At 37.3% G+C, this 15,092-nt stretch overlaps 1 protein-coding gene across 7 annotated transcripts in view; it reads left to right on the top strand.

Moving 5' to 3' along the window:
• MEF2A (myocyte enhancer factor 2A) overlaps positions 1-15,092 on the top strand; it is a 179,935-nt gene that overhangs the window by 71,778 nt on the left and 93,065 nt on the right. Inside the window, exon 1 of one of the 7 annotated variants that reach the window (XM_027521840.1) lies at positions 10,250-10,268. The exons of the other annotated variants lie outside the window; for them this stretch is intronic. The gene's annotated coding sequence lies outside the window, so the exon portion shown is untranslated. Of the gene's footprint in view, positions 1-10,249; positions 10,269-15,092 lie in introns of those variants that run through there. 7 annotated transcript variants of the gene reach the window in all.

Genomic DNA, 15,092 nt, shown 5'->3' with positions numbered 1-15,092 from the left:
TCCCATATTAGGGAAGTTTTCGACTATAGTCTCTTCAAATATTTTCTCAGGCTGTTTCTCTTTCTCTTTAATGTTGGTGCATTTAATGTTGTCCCAGAGGTCTGTGAGAATATCCTCATTTCTCTTCATTCTTTACTCTGCTCCATGGCAGTTATCGCTGCCATTCTGTCTTTCAGCTCCCTTATCTGTTCTTCTGCTTCGTTTATTCTGCTATTGGTTCCTTCCAGTGTTTTTCACGTCATTTATTTTGTTGTTCATCATTGGTTGGTTGTTCTCTACTTCTTCTAAGTCCTTGTTAAAGATTTCTTGTATCTTTTCTATCCATGCCTTCATTCTGCTATTGAGATCTTTGATCATCTTTACTCTCTTTACACTTAATTCTTTTTTGGGTAGATTGCCTAACTTCTCTTAATTTATTTGATTTTGTGTGTTTTTACCTCGCTCCTTTGTCTGCAACCTCCTTCTCTGTTGTCTCATTTTGTCTAACTTGTGGTCTGTCCTTTTCACAGGGGCTTCAGGGCCATAGTTCCTCCTGCTTCTGTTGTTTTGCTCCCTGGTCAGTGAGGTTTGTCCAGGGGCTTGTGGAGGCTTCCTTGTGAAAGGGACTGGTGGATGGAGCTGTGTCTTTCCCCTCTGATGAACAGAGCTGCGTCAAGTTTTGGGGTGTGTGTTTTGGGGTGTCTCTGAGTTTAGTACCACTTGAAGCAGCCTTCCTGCTAATGGATGGGGCTTTGTTCCTGTCTTGCTGGTTGTTTGGCATGAGGTGTCAGGCACTGTCACCTCTAGGCAGTTAGGTGGAGACATGTCTTGGAGTCGAGATGGATACCTATGGGAGAGCTCATGCTGATTAATATTTTATGTACCTGGGAATTCTCTGGCAGTCCACTATTCCTGGACTTGGTGGTGCTCCCACTCTGGAGGTCCAGGCCCAACCCCTGACTTGGGAATTAAGAACCCACAAGCCGTGCAGCACAGCCAGAGAAAAAAGAAAATGAAGGAAAAGAACACAGACAAGGAAAACCCAAGACTGATAACAAAGCAAACAGAAACAAATAAGAACAACACTAAAAAAGAAAACAAACAGACCAAACCCAACAGAAATGATGGAAAAAAAAACCAAAAAACAGAAACAAGGAAACAGACAAAAAATAAAAAGCCCCTAACAAACAAAATAACTTAAAAATGAGACTAGTCAATATATACTAACCTAACAAAAATAAAGAATAAAAAATAACACAGAAACAGAAGTAAGTTAAAAGTGAAGAAAACAGCAGAGAGAATAAAAAAGAGAAAAAGAAAGCACAAAATGAGAAAAAATTAAAAATATGAAAGAAAAAATATACTAGAAGAAATAATAAAAACAACAGCTGAACAATAATAAATAATAGCAATTAGAATCTTTTTCCTGGGGTCTCTGCTGTCAGTGTATTTGCTCCAACAGTGAACCACAGTACACTGGAGGCCATCCAATAACTCTATGTAGGTCTCTGGACCTGCTGTGGGCGCTCACTGTGATCTTGTTTAACTCCCACATGTACTTGCTCCCAAGTTTACTGCCACCAAAGTTAGACTGGTCTGAGTTGTGGGAACACTCGTCTATTCAGGTGTTTCACAGAGGCAGGATATAGCAAGCAGGATCACAAGGATTTAATCTGCAGCTTGTGTAGCTGCATGGAGAGATTTCCTTTCGTTTTCATTAGTCTTGCGGTCTTTGGGACTTAGCTTTGGTTTTGGCCCCACCTCTGCATGTGCACTACTCTCAGGCATCTGTTCATTGATAATATATTTATAGAAAAAGTAAGAAATCAAGTGAGAGTATCTACTGAACCTAAGGAGAAAATTTCAAGCTATATATACATAAATGTATATGTGTGTTTGTATACACCCTATATAATATTAGGCACTATATTACTATATATTGTAACATGTTACTAGTATATATTTCATGTTTATTAGCTTTTTATAAGGTATAACCTTAGATACCAATTTGACATTCAGTTATTGAAAATTATTAATACTGTTTTTCATCTAATTTTTTCTCTTGATTTCTGCTGTATATGCAGTAAAAGTATAAATACGTTTCAGGGGACGTAAATATGTGAAATAGCAGACACAGTAAATTACTCATTTCTAATCATAAATATTACGTATAACATGTTATACCATGCTTAGAGATATATTTGTCAGAAGTAATAATAAGTCATTTCCCTCAAATATTTGCAAATACAGTATTCTAGCCTTGTGTGGTACATATAGCATATATAATTTCAATTTTTGGTTATAAAAAGTTACTTTTACTTAGAAATTATCATGTACCAAAGGTTGCATAGCTAGTTTAGTGACATTGTTTGGGTCTAGGGCCCGCATTTTCTCACTTCACTTGTAATAGACCTTCTCAGTCAAATAACGCCTCAAAATTCCAAGCAAGTTATGAACAAAGAACAACTGGAAATTGCACAAGATGCTCATGTAGAAGGAACATTTCAGTAATGTTTAAAGTTCATGCTTGCTATCTTTCAGACTTTTAATTTTCTTTTAATTTTAAAAGTGGCCATTAGTTTTTGTTGTAATTTTTTTCTTTATCACAATAATGTTTATTTTATAAAAAATGAAAATAATCTTTAAAAAATGTCAACAGGTTATTTATTAGTTTCCTTAACATGAGTATACAGTACCTCTTTTATACTATACCTACAGAATTTAAAAAATGATACTAGAATTATATATTTTCTGCCCACAACAATATATTGTGGACATTTGCTGTAAAATGTTCAATCTTTTAATGGCTGTGGCATTTTATTATATAAACAGGTCATTCCTATATGCTTGCATATATCTTCCCTCCACATTTTCACTACTTTGGTTGCATTGGGATGAACATCCATATATGTATATATTTTTTGTCTTTGTCTTACTATTTCCTTAGAATAAATTCTTAAAAGTAGAATGGTTTTTTCAAGCGAGGCTGAAAATCTGATTTCTTTTTGAAAATTTTTTTTTAATATTGGCCAACTTGTTTAAAGCCTTATGTCTTGAGGATCATTTTGGACTATTCATTTGCAACAATAATAATAAATCTTCCTTGGGGCTTTCACTCTCCCTGTTCACTTTACATTTTATCCTTAGGTGAGCACGTTGTTTCCCACATGACTCCCCAAAGTGTATTTTTTGCTCTAAGGTCTGGGTCTTATATCTAGCTTCCTTTTTGACATTTTCAATATATGATACATGAATGTCTCAAGTTTATTATATCCAAAATTGAATTTTTACATTCCCTTCTTTTAACAAAGAAATGAGTCATTAGAGATTTTCTCTTGATAGATACCTGTTTATTTATTAAAAACATTCAGTTGTTGATTGCACATAGTTACTTTTATTACAAAGTTTATTTTAGTAACTTTTGGAAAAAATTAATAAATAATTGATTTACCAGAATCACCAAAATGGGATGTTATGATGAAGTCAAAAGTTGGTATCAAGAAAGGCCAGGTTTAGAAAGTAAAGATTACCTTCTGTTTCAAGTCCACACTCTTAAAATGTTTATTTACTTAAGCAACAAATTTCTTTAAAATAGTAAATTGATTTTAAAAGACTGAACATGTTTAATCAGTGTTAGTATGAATTGGTCTGAATCTGAGTGCCAGAGTCCGTGATATCTCTTAAATTAGGACGGCAGAGCCCATGCTGGGAATTTTTAAAAAAATCTTTAAAGAAATTGTTACTGAGGTTTATTTGATTTAAAGTATTATATAATTTTCATGTGTATAGTACAATGATTCACAGTTTTTAAAGATTATATTCGAAGTTACCTATGGGGAATCTTTTTAAGAATGTAGTTCTGATTTTAACAAAAATGACTTAGGTTGGTGTAAATCCTTTTGGAGGAGGTCACCATTACTTTTACAGGGAGGTAGCACAGCTCCACCCATCAGCAGAAAATTGGATTAAAGATTTACTGAGCATGGCCCTGCCCAGCAGAGCAAGTCCCAGTTTCCCCCACAGCCAGTCCCTCCCATCAAGAAGTTTCCACAAGCCTCTTACCCTCATCCATCAGAGGGCAGACAAAATGAAAACCACAATCACAGAAAACTAACCAAATTGATTACATGGATCACAGCTTTGTGTAACTCAATGAAATATGAGCCATACCGTGTAGGGTCAACCGAAGATGGTCAGGTCATGGCAAAGAGTTCTGACCAAATGTGGTGTACTGGAGGATGGAATGGCAACCACTTGAGCATTCTTGCCTTGAGAACCCCATGAGCAGTATAAAAAGCCAAAAAGATACGACTATATTGAATGATGAACCCCCCCTGTCGGTAGGGGTCCAATATGGTACTGGAGAAGTAGCTCCTAAAGGAATGAAGAGGCTGAGCCAAAGCAAAAACAGTGCCCAGTTGTGGATGTGACTGATGGTGAAAGTAAATTCCAGAGCTGTAAAGAACAGTATTGCATAGGAACCTGTAATGTTAGATTTGTGGCTCAAGTTAAATTGGAAGTGGTCAAACAGGAGATGGCAAGAGTGAACGTAACACAGTATTTACCATTTTAACTATTCATAAGTTTTCAGTCCAGTGGCATTGCTAAGCAGTGATCACCACAGTCCATCTCCAGAACCCTTTCATCATCCGGTACTGACACTGTATCTATTAAACACTATCCCTTCTGTCTCTGAATTTGACTACTCTGGGAATATCATATAAGTGGAATTAAACAGTATTTGTCTGTCTGCAGCTGGCTTATTTCACTTAGCGTAATATTTTCAAGGTTCATCCTTGTTATAGTATGTGATAGGATTTCCTTTTTTAAGGCTGAAAAGGATTCCCGTGTGTGTGTGTGTGTGTGTGTGTGTGTGTGTGTATACAGACACCACATTAAGCTGCTTTGTTCATCTTCCAGTAGACATTTCGGTTGTTTCTATCTTTTGACTATTGTGAATAATTCTCCTGAGAACATTGGTGTGCAGATATGTTATTCAAGTCCTTGCTTTCAATTCTGTTGTGTGTATACCTCAAAGTAGGATTGTTGGATCAGTAGTGATTCTATATTACATTTTTTAGTAAGAGCCATACAGTTTTTCACAGCAACTGTACCATTTCAGATTCCCCAAAACAATGCATAAGGGTTCCAATTTTTCCACATCTACCTTAACACTGGTCCTCTGTTTTTTATTTTTTGTTTGTGTGATAAAATAGCTATCCAAATGGGTGCGAAGTGTTATCTCATGATATGCATTTGCCAAAAGATCAGTGATGTTGAACATCTTTTCATGTGCTTATTGGCCTTTTGTGTATCTTTTTTAAAGAACTGTCTACTCAAGTCCTTTGCCTGTTTTTAAAATGGGCTCTTTTTTTGTGTGGAGTTTTAAGGATTCTTTATGTATTCTAGATATTAATCTCATATCAGATATGTAATATAAAATTATTTCCTCCCATTCTGTGGGTTGCTGTTTTTATTCTGTTGATAGCATCCACTGACACCTTTTGACATTTGACCATGCATGCATGGATTTATTTATGAGCTTTTTGTTCTGTTCCTTTGGTCTGTATGTCCTTTTGCCAGTACTATAGTCTTGATTATTGTAGCTTTGTGGAAAATTTGATGTTAGCCAGTATGACTTCCAATTTCTTCCTTTTCAATATTGTTTTGGCTGTTTCTTGATATTACATATGAATTTTTGGAATGTTTTTCCTATTTCTGCAAAAAAATCATTGGGGTTTTGATAGGGGTTGCGTTGAATTTGTAGATCACTTTGGGTATTATTGGTATGTTAACAAAATTAAGTCTTTCAATCTGTGAATGTGGGATTTTTTTTATTGTGTCTGTTTTCTTTGTTTTATCAGTCTTTTTTAGTTTTCAGTGTGTACTTCCTTGACTAAGTTTATTCCTGAATATTTTATCCTTTTTGATGCTATTGTGCATGGAATGATTTTTATTTCAAACTGTTTAGTGTTAGTGTATAGAAATGCAGCTGATTTTTGTGTCTTGATTCGTATTGTACTTTTTTGATGAATTTATTGAGCAAGGTTTTTTGTGTAATCTTTTGGGAACTCTACATATATGATCATGTCATCTTCAAACAGATAATTAGGCTTTTTTCTTTCCAGTTTGGATGCTTTTTATTTGTTTTTCTTGATGTTTTGCTCTGGCTGGAACTTCTACTACATTATTGAATAGAAGTAGCAAAATTCGTTATCCTTGTCCTCTTCCTGAACTTAGAGGAAAAACTTTCAGCCCTACACCATTGAGTATGGTGTAAGCTGTTGGAGCTTTCTCTTATATATTTTTATTATGTTGAGGTAGTTTCTTTCTATTCCTAGTAGGATTTTTTTTTATCATAAAATGATAGTGTGTTTTGTCAAATCCTTTTTCTGCATCAATTGAGATGATTATGTGATTTTTCTCCTTAATTTTTTTAATGTGGCATATCACATTGATTAATTGTAGTATGTTGAACTATTCTTGAATTCAAGCAATAGATCCCACTTCGTCTTGGTGTTCAATCCTTTTACTATGCTGCTGAATTTAGTTTCCTGGCATTTTGTTCAGGGTTTTTGCATCAGTGTTCATAGGGATATGGATCTATACTTTCCTTATAGTGTCTTTGGTTTATTATCAGGCAGAGCTGACCTTAGGAAATGTTTCTTCCTCTTCAGTTTTCAGGAAGAGTCTGAGAAGGATTGGTGTTGGTTCTTCTTTAAATCTTTGGTAGAGCCCACCAGTGAAGCCATCGGGTTGAGTACTTTTCTTTATTAGGAGATTTTTGATTACTTATTTGGCCTTCTTACTAGTTGTAGGTCTATTCAGCTTTTCTTTCTTTCTTCTATTTAGGTTTTGTGTTTCTAGGAATTTGTGGATTTTATCTGGTTTATTCCATTTGTTGGTATACTTTTGTTACAGTAGTCTGCTACTGTCATATTTATTTCTGGTAATATTGTCTCCACTTTCATTTCTGATATTTTATTTGAGTCTTCTTTCAAAACCCATCTAGCTAAAGGTTTGTCCCTTTTTGTAACCTTTTTTCAAAACCAATTTTTGGTTTTGTTGAGTTTTTTTTTACTCTTCTTTTTCTATTCACTTTCTCTGTTCTGATGTTTACAATTTCTTTTCTTCTATTAGCCTTGAGTTTTCTTTTCAGAACAATTTGGGGGCACACTGCCTTAATTACTTTAGCTTTATAATAAGCCTGGTGAATCAGTGGTCCCTGACCTTCTTGACACCACAGACTGGTTTTGTGGAAGACAGTTTTTCCACAGACCAGGGGGTGGGAGTTGGTTTGGGGATTATTCCGTTTCATTGCATTTACTGTGTACTTTATTTCATTATTACATTATGACATGTAATGAAGTAATTATATAGATCACCATAATGCAGAAGCAGTGGGAGCCCTGAGCTTGGTTTCTTGCAACTAGACAGTCCCTTCTTGGGGTGATGGTATATTCAGTTTCTGTAATCTCATTTTGATAGCTGTCACTGCAGAAAACCCCGCTTTACAAAGAGAGGATGTTGGAAATGGAAGCAGGCTTTTCAGAACTTTTGTGGCAATCTCAGGATATGCTGCCTTGACTTTAATCCTGAATGTATGGCGATCTGAAGTTGTCTCAAACATACTTTAAAGGCTGCTGTTATTTGCAGCATCAAGCAGTTGATGCTCTTCTAGCACAGACAAAGTCGATTCACCTGGCTTATTCACAAATGGGTCTTGGATCCGTTCCTTCCCAGTTCAGAGGTCTTTTGTGCTTGGGAAGTAACGCTGACTCTTTTGAAAGCTGACACAGGTGATCATGCACCAGCTGGCAGAAAGAAGACCCTGACTCAGTCTCTTTCAAAATCTCTGCTAATATTTGAAATATGTCAGAAACCCCAATGTTCACTCATTGACCCATAATTCCAGTTTGACTTTGAACACAGCCATTTTTTCTGCTGACTTGAACAGTCGTCTTTCTCCCCTGAAGTGACAGATTGAGTTCACTGAGCAGGTTTAATATGTCACACGAGTAAGCAAGGTTTGCGACCCATTCTGTGTCACTGAAATGTGTTGCTAGTGGTGACTATTTTTCCAAAAGAAATCTCTAGAGCAGCTCTTGTAACTCGAGAACTCTAGCCAGTAATCTACCTTTAGAAAGCTATCTGAGTATAAGAGAAGACATATGTGCTCTGTATTCATCTCCTCACACAGTTACGTGAACAGAGGTGAGTTAAGGCCATGTACTTTAATGTGGTTGATAATTTTAATCACATCCTACAAAACACTGTTAAGTTCGGGTGGCATTTTTTGGCTAGCCAGCATTTCTCTATGGATGACATAGTGTGTAGACTCACATTTGAAAGCAACCTCTTTGACCTGACTAGTGAAACCATAAAGCTGTCCATTCATGGCAGCTGCTCCATCCATATAAATACTGACAAAAAATGACCAGTTCTGTTTCCCTGATATGTAGTCATTCGAAGACTTGCAGCTGTGGTGTTGGTTGGCAACAAAAGTGCACATAATATATCCTCTTGCATATCCTCCTGAAAAATATATTGCATGAAAACAAGCATTATTGTCTTGCTGTCAACACTAGTAGACTTGTCAACCTCAGTTGAGTACCACGTGACTCATTAACCATCCCTGACAACTGTGCCTCAGTATTCTTTGCTGTTTCATCAGTTTGTCTAGTTTTGGTGCTAGTCAAAAAAAAAAAGAACACGTTTTACCTTTTAAACTGCAGCCTCTGCTGAAAATTCACAATGAATGTCCTCATCAGCAGGCAGGATCAACTCTTCACCATTAGTAAGGGGCTTCTTAGCTTTAGCAATGAGATAAACCATTAAGAATGATGCTCTTAGTGCAGACACATTTGAAGAAGTGGTGGCCTTCAATGATTGTTCCTGTTCTTTGTGTTCACAGTGTTTTTTTTGAAAAATTCTAAAGACTTGTCTTAATGCAGGGTGCTTGGTCTCCAGGAGGCAGAGCAGTTTGGAATGTTTCATGGCTTTGTTGTGTAGCCAGTTGCCACATACTATGCAAAGCAGGCTTGGAGAATGTGAATCACCTGTTGCAATGAAACCGTAATTTAAATAGGACTCTTGGTATTTCCTTTTAAATGCAGTTTTCATTTTGTTAACAGTCTTAGAATCTTCTGCTGTCTCATCACTAGATCTTTCCCCCTTTGCAAAGAGGCCTTCCAGTGGTTTTTTTCTTTTTTACTCATTTTGGCTAGGATTAGCTAGTGGGCTTACCAAAACTATGACTGAGACAAGTGTGCAGTGCAGGAAAGAGATGCAGATGGAAGAGGTAGATAAAATAATGGGCAGGCCATGCACAGAGTAAAATAATATTGGATTCTGCCTTAAAGCCTGGCCCCAGATGCAGCTGTACAAGGAAGTACATCAACTCACTTGCCACTATATAGCCTGCCACCAGGTGCAGCTTGACTGTCACTTGCCACTCACTGATTGGGTTTTGATATGAATCTGGAAGAAGTTGATTTATTATGACTCTGCAGTCAAACCTCTCTGCTAATAATCTGCGTTTGCAGTCCCTCCGCAGTGCCTCAGCTCCACCTCAGATCATCAGGCTTTAGATTCTCATAAGGAGTGCACAGCCTAAGTCCCTTGTATGCACAGTTCACAGTAGGGTTTGCTCTCCTATGAGAAGCTAATGCTGCTTCCGATCTGACAGGAGGTAGAGCTCAGGTGGTAATGCGAGCAGTGAAGAGTGGCCGTGAATACAGATGAAGCTTCACTGGCTTCCTCTCCACTCACCTCCTGTTGTGTGGCCCAGTTCTTAACAGGCCACAGACTAGTAGCAGTCTGTGACCCGGGGGTTGGGGACCACTGTGGTAAATGATGATATGTGAGTCTTTAAGCTTTATCCTTCAAGGTAGCCTTCACTAGTCTTATAACTTTGTATTTCCAAGTGAATTTTAGATTAATATTGTCAGTTTCTGCGTATGGTAAAAGAAAACCTGCTGGTGTTTTGACTGGGATTGCGTGGAGTCTTAATTTGGGGAGAATTGACATCTTTACAGAATTGGAACTTCTGACAATCAGCAAACATTAATTTATCATTTAATGTATTTTAAATGTTTCTCAAGACCAAAATGTTTTGTTTGTTTTCTGTGTTTTGTTTTAGGTAAGTGAAATAATAGCATCTTTTATTTTTTTGCCACTGGGAACTCTTCAGTATAGAAGAAAAAATTGACGTTGAAGGAAAGAAAAGAAGAATTGTTTGAGCCAAGATTTTAAAAAGAAGGAAGGCAGAGTATATGAGATAGATTCTGGTGGGTTGATAGTTGTGATAGCAGGGATTTGAAGAGTTTCTGTTCTGATTGCGCTTTTTGTTGTTGTTCCTGTCAATAGAGTAGGTAGCAAAGTCATCACCTGTGTGAAGGTTAAGGATGAGTGTTGTAGATGTGAGGACATATAATATGGTATTAAATAATCAGCTAGGAAATTGGGAAATAGAAGATTGCTAGGCAGTATGAAGGGAATATTTAAGGTTTGAGGTTCATGATCTTCATGAGTTTAGTCAGAGTAATTATAATTAGCATGGTTGTTTGTTTTTCAGCCATATTCAGCTACATGGGAGTAAGCTGTCCTTGCCAGGGGTGAGTTTTTCCCCAGGAAATATGGGCAGAGGAGGGATAGCCTGAGCCAAAGGAGTAAGAATGTATGAAAATTAAACTGGGTAAGGAGCTATATCCACATAAAGTGGATGAGGGACAGTAAAATGTGACAAGCTTAATAAATTGTAGGACCTACTGGGATCAAAAGATTGTTGGAATTAGGTTATTCGAGTGTGTGAGCTGGACATAACAGCAGGTAGTGGTTAGAGTTATACATGCTAATTTAATTTCATGCTAATACATAATTTACTGTACTGTCACATTTTTTATTGTTTGTATGAATTTTCATGTGATAAATGTATGTTATAGGACAGTCTAGTTTCTTTATGTAACACTTTTGGGACCAGATAGGTTTTGTATTGCTTCCTTTATTCCTCTATTACTCTTTTCAGAAGTTTATCAATTAATACCAGTTTTTTAAATAACTAACTTTTCGCTTTGTCGCTCTCTGTTGTATGTTTATTTTCTGTTTCGTTACTTTTTGCTCTTACCTTTCAGTTCAGTTCAGTTCAGTCGCTCAGTCATGTCCGACTCATTGCGACCCCATGAATTGCAGCACGTCAGGCCTCCCTGTCCATCACCAACTCCCTGAGTTCACTCAAACTCACGTCCATCGAGTCAGTGATGCCATCCAGCCATCTCAGTCTCTGTCGTCCCCTTCTCCTCCTGCCCCCAATCCCTCCCAGCATCAGGGTCTTTTCTAATGAGTCAACTCTTTGCACGAGGTGGCCAAAGTATTGGAGTTTCAGCTTCAGCATCAGTCCTTCCAATGAACACCCAGGACTGATCTCCTTTAGAATGGACTGGTTGGATCTCCTTGCTGTCCAAGGGACTCTCAGGAGTCTTCTCCAACACCACAGTTCAAAAGCATCAATTCTTCGGCACTCAGCTTTCTTCACAGTCCAACTCTCGCATCCATACATGACCACTGGAAAAACCATAGCCTTGACTAGACGGACCTTTGTTGGTAAAGGAATGTCTCTGCTTTTGAATATGCTGTCTAGGTTAGTCATAACTTTCCTTCCAAGGAGTAAGTGTCTTTTAATTTCATGGCTGCAATCACCATCTGCAGTGATTTTGGAGCGCCCCCCCCCCCAGCCCCCAAATAAAGTCTGACACTGTTTCCACTGTTTCCCCATCTATTTCCCATGAAGTGATGGAACCAGATGCCACGATCTTAGTTTTCTGAATGTTGAGCTTTAAGCCAACTTTTTCACTCTCCTCTTTCACTTTCAAGAGGCTCTTTAGTTCCTCTTTACTTTCTGCCATAAGGGTGGTGTCATCTGCGTATCTGAGGTTATTGGTATTTCTCCCAGCAGTCTTGATTCCAGCTTGTACTTCTTCCAGCCCAGCGTTTCTCATGATGTACTCTGCATAGAAGTTAAAGAAGCAGGGTGACAGTGTACAGCCTTGACGTACTCCTTTTCCTATTTGGAACCAGTCTGTTGTTCTATGTCCAGTTCTAACTGTTGCTTCCTGACCTGCATATAGGTTTCTCAAGAGGCAGGTCAGGTGGTCTGGTATTTCCACCTCTTTCAGAATTTTCCACACAGTCAAAGGCTTTGGCATAGTCAATAAAGCAGAAATATATGTTTTTCTGGAACTCTCTTGCTTTTTTTGATGATCCAGCTCTTACCTTTACTTTATCATTTATTCTGTTTTGGAGTTCAGTTTTTTTTTTTTTTGTACCTCTTTCAGATGGTTACTTAGAACAGTAGTTTTTGGCCTTTCTACTGAATATATATTTTAAAGCTAAAAATTTTCTTCTTAAGAACAGTTTCAGCTATGTCCTATACATTTTGATAGGAAGTATTTTAAAAACATTCCATTAAAAATTTGTTTTAGCTCTCCCTATGATTTCTCCTTTTACTCATGGGCTGTTTAGAGTTTTATTATTTAATGTTCATATATATAAGGATTTTCTTATATTGTTATCAATTCATGGCTTAATTTGTCTGAGATTACAGACATGCCTGTCCTTTGAAATTTGTTAACACCTAGTTTTGCTCCAGTTTGTGGTCACTTTTGGTAAATGCTTTTTATGCATTTACCAAGAATGTTATTTTCTGCATTTGTTAGGTATAGTTTCTATATGTCAGGTTGTTCATTATAAATTTTTTCCTGTGTCTTCTGGTCTGCTTGTTCTTGTTTTGGTATGTTTGTTCCTTAAATTACTGAGAAAGCTGTGTTAAAATGCACTTGTTAGAATTGTGGACTTCACGTAGTTCTATTCACGTTGGCTTTATATAACATATCCTTGTTTATTAGTTTATTTAGGAAAAAATGGTTTTTACATCTATAAAATTTAATGCAATATTTTAACAAATTAGTCTATGAGGAAGGACACAAATTACCCTCCAAATGAAATTTCTAAAATATTAGAAGCACTTGTAGACGTTTTGAAGCATCTGCTGAGTGTCTCCAAAAGGAGAAGGGGATGACAGAGATGAGATGGTTGGATAGCATCACCAACTCAATGGACATGAGTTTGAGCCAACTCTGGGAGATAGTGAAGGATAGGGAAGCCTGGTGTGTTGCGGTCCATGGGGTCACAGAGTCAGACACGACTTAGCAGCTGAACAACAACAAAACAAAAGGATTGTGCATCTCTAATGTTGCTGGCAGTAAGAAAGATAGTATGGCAGAATTAAGTCAGGCTCAGGATGGTGAGTCTTTGAGCTGTTATCTGCTGTGTGTGTTTATCTTGAATAAATTTCTAGTTGCCTTGCATATTTGGCCCTTGATTTTGCATAGATTTGTATAATGCACCAAACGTGTTGAGAAAATGTTAAATTGTGTAGAAGGAAAGCAAACTTACTGCATGTGATGTCATATAATGTGCATTTTACATCATAACCATGATAATTTACTATGATAAATGGATATTTTATATATTTGTGTGTGTTAGGCACTCACTCGTGTCCAACTTTATGTGACCCCATGGATTGTAGCCCACCAGGCTCTTCTGTGCATGGGATTCTCCAGGCAAGAATACTAGAGTGGGTTGCCATTTCCTTCACTAGGGGATCTGCCTGACCTTGGGATCGAACCCAGGTCTCCTGCATTGCAGGCATATGCTTTACCATCTGAGCTACTAGGGAAGCCCAAAAGATGTAGTTAAAGTTTAAATTAGAAGTGATTGGGGAGTTTTAGTTGATATGTTATATGATTTTTCATGTTAAAAGTAGGAAAAAACAAGCTTCTGATTAGGATTTTGCAAAGAATATCTGCTCTTCAGGAAAAGATACCTGACTTCTGGTGTTATTAGGTACATTCAAATTTGGAATTGTGGTGCCTTCCTGGTAAATTGAACAATTATTATAATGAAGTATTCCACTATATTTATACCCATGTATCTATAAATATCTTCCTCATGCATTAAAGTTTTCTGTGATAGAGTATAGCCCCACAACCTTTCTTGTGGTTTGTGTCTTACAAAATATATCTTTATTTATGCTTATTCTTTCCATAATCCCATATTTTAGATGTATTCTCTATAATCACTTTATAATTAGGTTTAAAAAAAATCTAATCTGGATTATTTATTGATCCTTTTCCCCCCTCTGTTATTAATAGCTTTGTTAGCTATACAGTTAGCCCTTCATATCCACAGACTTTGTACCTGTGGATCCAATCAACTATGGATTGAAGATGTCCCAGAAAAAATTCCAGAAAAATCCTCAGAGCAAAACTTGAATTTACCCCATGCCAGAAACTAATAGCATTTACATTTAATAGGTATTATAAGTAAAATAAGAATGACTTAAAGTATATGAGAGGATGTGTGGTTTTTATGCATATGCTATGCCATTGAAGTCACTCAGTCCTGTCAGACTCTTTGCAATCCCATGGACTGTACCCTACCAGGCTCCTCAGTCCATGGGATTTTCCAGGCAAGAATACTGGAGTGGGTTGCCATTTCCTTCTCCAGGGGATCTTCCCTACCCAGGGATCAAACCCAGGATAAGAGACTTTAGCAACCTCAAATAAAATAGACTGGAATGGGTGAATTTAACTCAGATAACCATTATATCTACTACTCTGGGCAGAAATCCCTTAGAAGAAATGGAGTAGCCATCATGGTTGACAAAAGAGTCCAAAATGCAGTACTTGGATGCAGTCTCAAAAACGACAGACTGACCTCTGTTCGTTTCCAAGGCAAACCATTAAGTATCACGGTAATCCAAGCCTATGCCCCAACCAGTAACGCTGAAGAAGCTGAAATTGAACGGTTCTATGAAGACCTACAAGACCTTTTAGAACTAACACCCATAAAAGATGTCCTTTTCATTGTAGGGGACTGGAATGCCAAGAAGCACCTGGGGTAACAGGCAAATTGGCCTTGGAATACGGAATGAAGCAGGGCAAAGACTAATAGAGTTTGCCAAAAGAATGCACTGGTCATAACAAACACCCTCTTCCAGCAACACAAGAGAAGACTCTACACATGGACATCACCAGATGGTCAACACTGAAATC

This window comes from Bos indicus x Bos taurus, chromosome 21, assembly GCF_003369695.1.
Source record: "Bos indicus x Bos taurus breed Angus x Brahman F1 hybrid chromosome 21, Bos_hybrid_MaternalHap_v2.0, whole genome shotgun sequence".
NCBI classification, from domain to species: Eukaryota; Metazoa; Chordata; class Mammalia; order Artiodactyla; family Bovidae; genus Bos; species Bos indicus x Bos taurus.
Note: the sequence above shows the minus strand (reverse complement) of the source record. Positions and strands in the feature narration are given on the sequence as shown.